The sequence below is a fragment of the Anomalospiza imberbis genome, unplaced genomic scaffold (genome assembly GCF_031753505.1).
Source record: "Anomalospiza imberbis isolate Cuckoo-Finch-1a 21T00152 unplaced genomic scaffold, ASM3175350v1 scaffold_56, whole genome shotgun sequence".
In the NCBI taxonomy this organism is placed as follows: Eukaryota; Metazoa; Chordata; class Aves; order Passeriformes; family Viduidae; genus Anomalospiza; species Anomalospiza imberbis.
The window spans coordinates 43,442-55,012 of NW_027100171.1; the positions used below are offsets into that span (position 1 = coordinate 43,442).

The 11,571-nt window shown below is 50.3% G+C and overlaps 1 long non-coding RNA gene and 1 pseudogene across 1 annotated transcript; both read right to left on the reverse strand.

Annotated features, from left to right (window-relative positions):
• LOC137467267 (zinc finger protein 436-like) overlaps nucleotides 1–11,571 on the reverse strand; it is a 44,971-nt pseudogene that overhangs the window by 9,074 nt on the left and 24,326 nt on the right.
• Nucleotides 9,327–10,957, reverse strand: LOC137467269 (uncharacterized). Its single transcript, XR_010995473.1, has 2 exons — nucleotides 10,726–10,957; nucleotides 9,327–9,526 (listed from the first exon to the last, which is right to left on the reverse strand). It is a non-coding gene; the product is annotated as an uncharacterized lncRNA (long non-coding RNA).

Genomic DNA, 11,571 nt, shown 5'->3' on the forward strand with positions numbered 1-11,571 from the left:
AATGAGCAGCATTAAAGACAGGATTAAGAGCAGGAGGAGCAGTAGGTTGTTTATCACTCTGTCTGCTCTTAATTTCAATAATATTTCTTACTGGAGGAATAGGATTGTAACCAACCCCTAAAGAATGCATTCCTGGTTTAACCCCTTCTAGAGTGGCAGTAGCAACAGCAGCAACTTTCTTTTCTGCCTGATACCTCTGCAAACAATTTAAGACCGAGCGCCACGACCTCATTAACTTTCGAGCAACTTTGTCATCATCAATCACTTTAAACCAAAGAATATTCCCTAATTCACGCCACTCATTTACATCAAAGAGATCCCCCGAGGCTTTAAATAAGCCCTGAGCCCAACCATAGGCGTACAAAGCTGGCGGATCTTTCTCTAAATCTATATCAGCTAAATCATGTTTCTTTAAGAAACTATTAAGCAATTGAAGAGCTACTTCACTTTCCATAATCTGACCCTTAAGTGCAGCCTTTGTACCTCACCAGCTCTTCCCAGACAGCGAGTCTTGTCCTGACTCCTCGGACGGCGAGTCTTGCTCTGACCAAGGCTCGAGACGACTCCTTATGTCAGCATCGAGTCGAAATTTTAGCCCTCCGAACGCTACTTATTCGGTGCTACCGGTCCCACCGTCCTGGTCCACGAGGCACCGAGACCCCTGAGGGTCGCAAGGGTCCCTGTTCCAGGCGCCAAATATTGCCGTGGGCGGTGAGGGAAGACAAGCACGCAACCAATATGATTGATAAGCAAGCTCCAGTTTATTCAAAGATCCAGTCAGTTTATATAGTCTTTTGCAAGCAATATGAGCAACAAGCTCTCCTTGGTCAATTCATAAAGGTTCATTGTTCTATGTTCTTCTACGTGCAGTTTCAGCTGTAGCTAAGTTTTTCATCTGCTAGCTTTTTACTTTGCTAAGTACATCTTGTTTTACATCCTGTTCTTGTACAACTCATATCTCAAGGATATTCTGCCTTTTGCTATCTGTACATGCACAGTGTACTGTTCAAAGGCCAGTGCTGTTTCCCAGACCAGTTTCCAAGGCCAGAGCTCCTCCCGGGCACAGAGCTCAGGTCTGGGGTCTCAAACAGAGGATTGATGGAATAACTGTTCCATCAATCCATGACCCTATTCCTGCAACCATTCCTCAACAGGATGGGGGCGATGCTCCCCGAGGTGCTGCGAGCTCAGGCAGCGCCAGGGCCACGCGATTCCTTCTCTCCTCTCCTCCGGCTGCTCCCTGCTGCCGCTGCGCCTCTTCCTCCCTCCCTCCTCCTCCTCCCCCGTTCCCGAAGCCCCCGCAGCCGCAGGAGGGGCGGGGATGGAGCCAGGACAGGTCGGAACGCAGATAGGGCTGGGGGGGATGCCAGGAGTGGCAGTGACTGGGCTGTACTGGGATCATACTGGGATCGTACTGGGAGTGAGGAGGAGCAGCGCGATGGCTCCAGTGCTGGGGCTGGGGGCGCTCCTGGGGCCCCGGGGGGGCAGCGAGAGGTGAGGGGGACCCCCGGCACCGGGACTCTTTGGTCGCCCATTCCGGAGCACCGAGGGGCCCCTGAACCCCCATTCCCGGGCGCCGCCATCCCCCCGCACCCCCATTCCCGGCCTGGGTTCCACCCCGCACCCCCTTATCCGGCACCGGCAACCCCCACAACCCTTTCCCGGCCATGCCGCCTCTCCCAGCACCCAGAGCCCCCTTTTCCTTCACCCAGAGACCCCCTTGACCCCTATTCCTGCCTTTCCTAGTGCCCAGCTCCTCCTTTCCTCAACACCGAGGACACCCGGGACCCCATTCCCAGCCAGCCTAGGTTTTCCCACCTTTTGCAGGGAATGGGGACACTGGGGACCCGTGGAGCTCCCTTTCCTGGATACAGGAACCCCCTTAACCCCGCCCGTCCCACCTCTACCCACCCCAGCCTCCCCTTTTCTCAGTCCTGGAACTACCAAACCCCGTCCTCAGCTCTCCTGTTCCCCTATTCTCTCCCCCGTGCCCCGCCAGCCCCCAAATCTCCTTGTCCCCCCAGTTCTCCTGTCGCCACGTTCCCTGCCCGTGGCGCTGTTGGAGCCCGGCCTGGGGTTCCCCCAGTTCGTGTCCATGGGGTCCCTGGATGGGATCCCCTTCCAGCGGGGCCGGGCGGAGCTGCAGCTGCCGGGGGTGGCAGCCGGAGCCGAGCCAGGATCTCGGCACCGCCAGAGCCGGCACAATGAGCGGCACCGGCACCGGGGAGCTGCAGGTGCTGCAGTATGCATCCTGTCATTCCCAGTTGCTCCCAGTTCCTCCCAGTGTGTGCGCAGTTGACTCCCAGCATGCGCCTGGTACCTCCCAGTAACCCCAGTCAGGGTCCACTGACAGCCACTGCAATCCCAGTACAATTGTAGCTACTTTTGGTATGATCCCAGTCACTCCAAGTATGATGCCAGTCAGTTGTGGTCTAACTCCAGTTGCTCCCAGTCACTCCCAGTATGATGCCAGTGGCCCCCCGTGTGATTCCAGTTGCTCCCTGTCGATGCCAGCATGACCCCAGGAGCCTCCAGTATGATCCCTGTGATTCCCAGTCTCTCTCAGTATATCCCAGTCATCCCCAGTATGTTCCTGCTCCAGAAGCTTGAAGTGTATTCAAACTGAATATATCATCTTTAAAAAGACAGTGAGAAAACATGTTTTAGGTCCTGTTTAGGTTTTTTCTTCCTGTTAATACATGGCTATGTGCAATCTCCAAGTGACACTGAATCCAAGTACCTCCTCATGCAGTTGGAATCGATAGGAACATCGAGACCCTTCACGGCTGACAATCAGTCTCTGTCCCTACTCCCACCCCAGCATTTCCCCCTTCCAAGCCCTGCACATCCAAGCAAGAATTTTGTCTCCAGAGAAATCCCCAAAAGACACATTCACTCCTCTGGTGATGGCAACCCCATAAGCTCACGGACTAGTTTTCCCTGCAACATGCCACTCTGCCTGGGCTTTACTAGGCCAGGACTAGACCCAGAGCTAAGCAAACACATGCAGCAGGTGACATCAAGTTTTGCTTTCAGACAACCTAATTAACACATTCACATGCCCTTTCTTCTGTGACATCAGAAGCTGGCAAGCATGAGGACTTTGCTGTCAAAGGTTACAGTTTGCACTGGGCCCAGAAGTGGTTTTCCTTAAGGCAAAGCAAATTGAAATGCGAAGTTTAAAAGCTTCAAGTGACTATGAAAGGAACTGCCGAATAATTTCTGTCAGTGATCATGCAGCCCACCAACAGCGGGAGCTGAATCCAGAATTGTTTCTTCCAGATCTGCAGAAATTCATGACACTGGCAAGCACTGGTCCATGGGAACAAATGACTCCCTGGCTCTGGGCTGAATGGCACCCAGGCTGCGGTATAGATTTGAGGAACCCTTGGCACTTGTTACTGGCCTCACAATGCACTCATCCTGCAAATAAGGTGCAAACAACACAGTTGGACTGCTGTCCCAGGTAAATGTACCTACAGATGACTTTTCCAAAGCAGTGCATCTTTTCCCAGTGAAATACACAACCTCTTCTTACCTATGAAATTGTGATTGAAGACCCCTGTGAGCCAGATCTGTGTGAAATTGCAAAGGGGCAAAGCTTTGGGATTTGGGCACACTTCTCTTTGTTTCCTTGCTCGGGCCTTTTGTGAGCACAGAACACATCTAGGTAGAAAACTTTGGACTATACAAGATCTTTTGGATCCATTGTCCCCCAAAGTGGTCAACAGGTGGCCCCGCTGTAATGCCAAGTAACAAAGAGCAGCACAAATGACACAAAGAAAACATGGCAAAAGAGGAAGAGGAGAGGCCCAATGAGGAAAGGATGTGGTGAAACAATGGCTCATGGAGTGAGCTGCACTGCCATAATCACTAGACTAGCAGGTCCTGGTCTCACATTCTCCTCTTGGTTTATTTAAATTTTATTTATTTATTTACCTTTCTTTTTAGTCATCAAAATAAAATATATGCAATTAAAAATATGTCATCAAAATTTAAAGATACAATAAAAACATATTTATTCAAAACTACATCTAAAGACCAGAACATATGTACATCTATAACTATGAAGCCTAACACATAAATCCTATTCTTCAAACACTCTGCAGAAAGGTGGCAGCTTCCTCCTGAGCTTGGAGGAAAGAGAGCTCTTCTGGACGGGAGGCAATGGCTTGGAGGGAAGGAGCATAGAGGCACTGGCCAGGGAAAACCTCTTGGCAAGAGGGTAGCCAGTCAGGCCTGCAAAGTGGAGACACAAAATATAACAGAGGCCACAATGCAAACCTAAAGCATCTGAAGCTCCGTATTTCATGGGACGCATTTCCTGCCAACTTCTAAACAGCTGCCCAGGGAAACATGCTCCTGCTGGCAGACACTGGAGGCAGGCCAGGGGAAAACCCTGACCCACTTCCACAGAGCTACCACAGGAACAGCCTGGCCTCTGGGCTGCCCTGGGACAGCAGGGAGCCCAGAGGCCTGTGCTTTCCAGGAATGGCTCAGCTGCACATGCACCCTCCTGCTCCTCTCCCTGCCCCACAGCTGAGCAGCCCTACAGCTACACGGGGCACTGGGAGAGCACAGCTCCATGCAGGGGGCACACGCAGGGCACAGCTGTTCCCTGGCAATGTGCACAGGCTCTCTGGGCTGCCACAAGACCCTTCCTCCCACCAGAGATGGGCCCAGCTCCCCCCTCACCTCTGTGTGAGGCTGAGCCATGCTCAGCCTTCACCTTGTCCTCCCTGGCAGTGGCCCTGGGGTCAGCGCTGCTCCGCTGACTCTGCTGGGGCTCCTGGGCCAAGTCCCCCTGAGCCGGCCGGGGGCCGAGGCCTCCATTGCCAAGGCCGGGGTTCAGCACATGAGTCTCCAAGCCGAACAGGTCAGTGAGTTTCCTTGGGAGCAGAGGCATCCCAGCTCCTGTCTTACAGCATGAGCTCTTTCCCTTCTTCCTCTGTGTTTTTGTTGTAGACTCAGAAGAAGCTGTAATTCAGGTACAAGAGAAGAAGTGAATTCATTGAACTCACCCCTTTACCATCAACCCATCTAATGGGTAAGGATTCAAAGTGTATTTGAGTTCCCAAAAAGATTGGTTGTTTTTTTATTTTTCATGAAACTAGCATCAGTTTAATTTCTCTGAACAATATGGAGCTGGCAAGCCAGGAGAGGAGGGTTCTACTACTTCATGTGTTGCCCGTTGCCTCCCAACTACTACAGGATCCCTTTTCTTCCAAACAATCGGAAATTCACAGTGGTCTCTAGAATCTGACACTGTCAAGGAAGTAATTGTTTTCAAAAGTAGTTTTCAAGGCCTTTGTTTCTGTATGTCCCACTCAATTCTAGGTTGGGTTTTGCACTTTTGGGATTTTTATACTACTCTTTGCAACAAAGAAGTGCTGAGACACAAATAATGGCACCAGGTGTGTGACACAAAAGAAGCTCTTCTTTCTCCATCAGATCTGCCCAGGATGCTGTGAGCCTGTATTTGTAGGGAACACAGCGATCCTCAAAAAGTTCCACTTTTGCTCTCCTTACTTGTTCAAGGGGTTTATTCTCTGCTTGCTTTTCAGCAGAGACACGCAAACCCAAAGTAAACATGATCTGCCTCAAAATATTTCTATCCTGGCTAATACTGAAAATTCAAAATTCCCTTAAGAGAAGTAGCAGGGGGCAGGTCATTCTGAAATACTCTCCAACAGAGTTGTTTGAACTAAGAGAAGTAATTCTTTACATGGCTTCACAGAGGATAAATTCATATGGCAGCCAAGCATGCCTGAGAGGAATACCTGTCTTAAAACTGGATTCCTTCACTCTGTAGAATGCTCGGATCAGTAATAAAAGGGAGAAAGGTAAGGTTTAATGAGATGCAGCATATCTAGTCAGAACTAACCCAGAAAAAAATGTCACCTTACTTACTGAGCAATACTTCTCCCTAGCTGCACTAAGCATTCCAGCTGCATATCAGCAATTAAGGAGTCATTCCAAAGGGCTCGTACCCAGGATTTGGCAGAACTAACCCTGAGCAAAGGGACCAGGGGATCTGATCCCTTTTTCTGCATCAGCGGAATTATTTCTTCAAGTCTCATCTCTCCTATCATTACACACCCAGAGATGGCAAAGGAACAACAACAGACTTTGATTGAGGCTTTCAACTTGAAAGCACTGGCTGACCCAGATGCACCAGAGACCGCATTTTGTCTGGCACTATTCCACTTGTCAGGGATCAGGCAAGGCAGGGAGGGAGGGCAAGGCAGAAGGCATTTCCTCCCCCAGCCTCAGCCTGCAACACTGACACAGGCAGAGAGAGCCTGGGAAGAGATTTGTCATCATGAACCTGCCATAGGTGGCTTTGGGCTTGTGCTCTCAGAGGATGACAAACTCAGACCTTGCACAGGCTGCAGCCATTTGGAAGGCCCTTTCTCTCTAACTGGAAAATTGAGAAGGAGATTCTGTCAGAGGAGGTTTTCCTATTTCTGCCAATACAAAACCAGGCAATGTCCATGAATCTCCTTCAGATCTCAAAGGGTTCAGCTCAGAAATTGCCCCAAGGAAATGTTTTCGGCTTCAAAAGCAGGAGGATGGAGTAGGAACATTTCCCATTTCATGCAAAATGCCTTCTTTTTCCTTATTAATTGTGACGCTAGAAAGGCTGCAGGGAGATAAAAGGCATGTGCAGGATGGAGAGCAATGTTTCCTTTTCCTGCACTGCATTTCCAGGGCCCCAAGGTACCACTCCAGCTCCTGCCACTCAACACTTCACACTGGAGGAATTTCCACAGCACCACCAGCGAACACTCCCAGTGCCTGGGCTCTGGCAGAGTCCATTGAGCCCATCAAGGAATTGAAACAGATTTAAAGAAATTTTAAAAAGAATGGGTTTCAACCAAGCTTTCCAAATGTCACCTCTGAGTCAAGAGTACAATGGTATTTTAGGACAGACATGCCCTGTACCTACCTGCATGTTCACAGTTCTCCTCCTTGCTTCTGCTGCTGGATGTTGGCCTGGAGAAGACAGAGGCCAAAAGAACATATGAGGAGGTAGAAAGAGAATGGAGGGAATGGGTGTATCATGAAAGGAGGCAAACCTTCTCAGCATGGTCACTCTGATGAAGGAGGAAATGCAACACATAAACCTAAGAGGATGCAGAGCTAATTCATTGTCCTTAAGCTTTCCATTGCTGGAGTCACACAGAGCTGGCCAGGCTCGGTGTGAAACAATAGCCAAGTCCAGCAGAGGACCCATCTTGAGCTGCTTTGAATCCCTGCCTCCTCTTGCCCACCACCAGCAGTCATTGTTCAGCTTGCATCGTAACTCCCCAATTCTGCTGTCTCTCCTTTTTGAGCCAAGTGGCTCCTACAGCCTCTCTGAAGCAGCAAGAGCTGCTGAGCTGAGACACCAGTCTGTGTGGAGGGCAGCTACTTTTATACAGCTGCCAAAGCTTGACTTTGCCTGCTCGTGCCTTACCCTGGCGACAGTCTCATGCTACATGTGGTCAGAGCCCTGCTGTCTCCTGGGAATGATATTACACCTCCTGACACTTTCAAGAACAAACAGGCTTTTTCCAACTCAGCTGCTAGGGGAGGATATTCAGATTGCACTTTAAAAAGGCCCTACCAAAGATTTTCTATAGGAATGATACTTCTGTGTCTATTTCTTTATTTTTATCACTCGGATATGTTTGACAGCTACATTTTCTAAGGCATATCCAAGCCAATATCTTTCCATCAGGTACAGTCCTATAACTCTTCTCTAGCACCTTGCTCTTTTTGATCTTAAGCGCAGATCAAAATATTAAATGTTGATTGCATTATACATCCTTGAAACTTATCTGGGATCTCATTTCACAGTGCAGGCCCAGGCACAATGAAGTTATACCTGATGATTACAGAAGCAGCATCTGAATTTGCAGACACCTCTCCAGTAGCCTCTATTGGCCCATACATATCCTCAGGGGTGCAGAAGCTGACAGACAAGGATCAGAGAATGCAAAGATCTGTAGGATCCAGACCCATGCAATTCAGTTGGCAAATGACACCACAACCATTACAGAGGGAATCAACAGCCAAGTCCAGCAGAGGACCCATCTTGAGGTGCTTTGAAGCCCTGCTTCCTCTTCCTCACCACCACCTCTGCTCTTGGGACATCGGTGTTGCCTTTTTATTGTGCTGGATCATCATAGATGGGCATAATGGGGAATACACAGAGGTTTGCCTAAATACATGGGACACCTGACTGTGCAAAATTACCACACGAGATGGGAAGAGAGAGGTGATCAGCACACTGCAGCAGCAGACTCCTTGGCTTACCTCATCTCCTGGGACTCCTGGAATGCCAGCTGCAGAGAGCTTTGCGGAGATCCGGCAGCACTGCCGAGAGGGGGACTTATTGCCTTGCGAATGGCAGGGATCAAGGGTGGTCCCAATGAGCCCTTCTTCATGACCCCTTCAGTGAAAAAGGGCGAGGATGTCTGGAAAGAGTAGAACACAGTGCTCAGATCAAGCCTCCAGCCTTGCCTCCACTCATGCCTCAAGACATTTAGCCATGCATTTAACTGGGACCTGGCAGGAAAAGTCAAACTGATGGAGCAGTTTGGCCTAGGATGGGGAAAGGTGACCTAGGAAAGGGAAGTGGTGAGGGACAGCCCCTGTCACATATTTGCCACCTCTCCCCTTCTGCCCAGTTTTCTCCAAGAGTTGCTACATGCCCAGCTGGCATTCCCATGTTTGACATCAAGATGTTTCTGAGGTGCCACTGGCCTTTTGGATGGCATGGGGGTGGCTTTAGATCACTATTCTCTCCCCGCCCCTAAGGTACCTAACAGCCAGTGCTGATCTCCAGCCAAGTCCCCACAAAGCCATTCTGCAGGATGTCCAAACCTGCTTTTCTCAAGCCCCTTGTTTCTCCTGCTGCTGCCCTTCCCTCCTGCAGTTCCTCAGCAGCCTTTGAGCCTAGATGCTGCTGAGCTCTCAGGATGCTCACTGCCCTCCAGCCCCCACACATCCATCATCTCAGGCTCACTGGCATTTAGGAAATTCAGCAGAGCTCCCTGCCCTGCTGCTCTCTGGAAGGTCTCTGCCTGCCCAAGTTCCTCCAGGGCCCCCATGCCATGGCCAGGAATGGGGCTGGAGGCAGTAGGGGCAGATGCACACCCTTCCTTCATATCCCATCCCATTTCTGGTCCAGCTGAAGAGCCAGAGCAGAACCTGTTCTACCTTCAGTGAAGGGGTCAGTTCCTGTCAGGGAAAAGCTCTCATAGCTCTGCTGACCGCATACATACTGAAAATTTTCCACGCTGGACTTAGCTTGGCCTTCTTACCTTACATCCTGTTCCCTCTGAACTCAGCTCCTGTTTTTTTCTATGGTCCTCATCATAGCTGCTGCCATTTTTCCCATTTTCCTGCTCTCCACTGCATATCTGGCCTGGCATGGTAGAAGGAGAGCTCTTCTGGATGGGAGGCAATGGCTTGGAGGGAAGGAGCATAGAGGGACTGGCCAGGGAAAACCTCTTGGCAAGAGGGTAGCCAGTCAGGCCTGCAAAGTGGAGACACAAAATATAACAGAGGCCACAATGCAAACCTAAAGCATCTGAAGCTCCGTATTTCATGGGACGCATTTCCTGCCAACTTCTAAACAGCTGCCCAGGGAAACATGCTCCTGCTGGCAGACACTGGAGGCAGGCCAGGGGAAAACCCTGACCCACTTCCACAGAGCTACCACAGGAACAGCCTGGCCTCTGGGCTGCCCTGGGACAGCAGGGAGCCCAGAGGCCTGTGCTTTCCAGGAATGGCTCAGCTGCACATGCACCCTCCTGCTCCTCTCCCTGCCCCACAGCTGAGCAGCCCTACAGCTACACGGGGCACTGGGAGAGCACAGCTCCATGCAGGGGGCACACGCAGGGCACGGCTGTTCCCTGGCAATGTGCACAGGCTCTCTGGGCTGCCACAAGACCCTTCCTCCCACCAGAGATGGGCCCAGCTCCCCCCTCACCTCTGTGTGAGCCTGAGCCATGCTCACAAGGGAAGAAGTGACTTAGGTGAACTCCCACCTTTATCATCAGCACATCTAATGGGTGTGGCACTCAAGGGGAATAATTGTTAGTTATTGAGACAATTTCTTTGGTTTTATTATTCATGGAACTAGCCTGCATTTAATTCCTCTGAGCAGTATTGAGTTAGCAAGTCTGAAGGGAAAGGTTGAAGGCTCCAATGATAAGAGGGGAAAAAAGATTCCTTCTTTAAGCCGCCTCGTGAATCCATGGGAAAAACCCACACAGCTGTGACTGCTAGCTCTGCAAACCACAAAGACCTGTCAGCAAGCAGGCAGGCCTTAGTGGTGTTTCTGTAGCACCGTAATACCATCCTCAGGGTTGGCCCCGATCAGCAAGCAGAGGAAGAATGGGAAATTTATCTGTTGTGAGACCCAACATTGATGGCAATGAAAGCAACAGGACTTGCATCTCATGACCACATCCAATCTGTGGTCAGCTTTGGCCACAGTCCCTGTCCTGGCTGACAGTACGAATGATTTGGCTACTGTCAAAAGGGGAAAGCAGAGTAAACTCATGATAGAATATTGTGATTCCATGGGCGTCCCTGCAGGATCCTTTCTATCTGTCAGCCACCTACTCTGACACAGAGCCAGCCCTGACCCCCATGGACCAGTTTTCCCTGAAATCTGGTGGGATTTTTTTTCCATTTGGCTCCGGCCGTTCAGCTTCTTTCTATCCTCACCTTTTCCTTCAGTGGTCTTTCCTTTTCTGGTCAAATCCATGTTTGAACCCGTGCTTCTGCCTCGCAGAAGTATCTGGGTTTGAATCTGGGAAGGCTCTCAGAGTAGACAGCGATGGGAGCTTGGTGCCCAGCCTTAGAACAAGGTCGGGTGACTCCAATCGCCAGCGGTCGGCACAGAGAGGCAGAGCCAGACGCGTCTCCTGCCGCTGTGGTCATGTCAACCAAAACCTTCACAACCCCAGCGTGGGGCTGCCCCTTTGTGACACGTTCGCCAGTGGTTCTCTGGTTTCCATGGCTGCAAAACCCCACCCCAACTCCATCCCTTTCCCTTCCCTACTCCACAGCAGGCAGCCTTAAGCCCAGCCAGGCCAGGCCTGGGGGCTTCACACTGTCTAGGAAGTAGACCCTTTCCAAAGCTCCTTTTCAAGGCCTTTTTTCTGTAATTCCCACTCAGTTCTGGGTTGCAGCTTGTTGGTGTGGGATGTTGTTTATTTCTCTTCACATCAAACAAAGTGGTGGGACACAAACAATGGCACCAGGCGGTGGAAGTAAAAGAAGCTTTGCACTCCCCAGTAGATGACCCCACAATTCAGCTGGCCGATAGCTGTAGGGAACAAATTGACCATCCAAACGTTCCACTTTTGCTCTGCTTCATTGTTCCAGGGCTTTATTCCCTGCTTTCTTTATTGCAGAGACACCCAAACCCAACATAAACATGATCTGCCTCAAAACATTTTTGATCTTGGCAGTTCCTGACAATTCAAAATTTTCTTTATGGAAATAGCACAATAGGCAGGTCATTCTGAATACTCTCCAACAGAGCGGATAAAACTAATCATGCTTGAT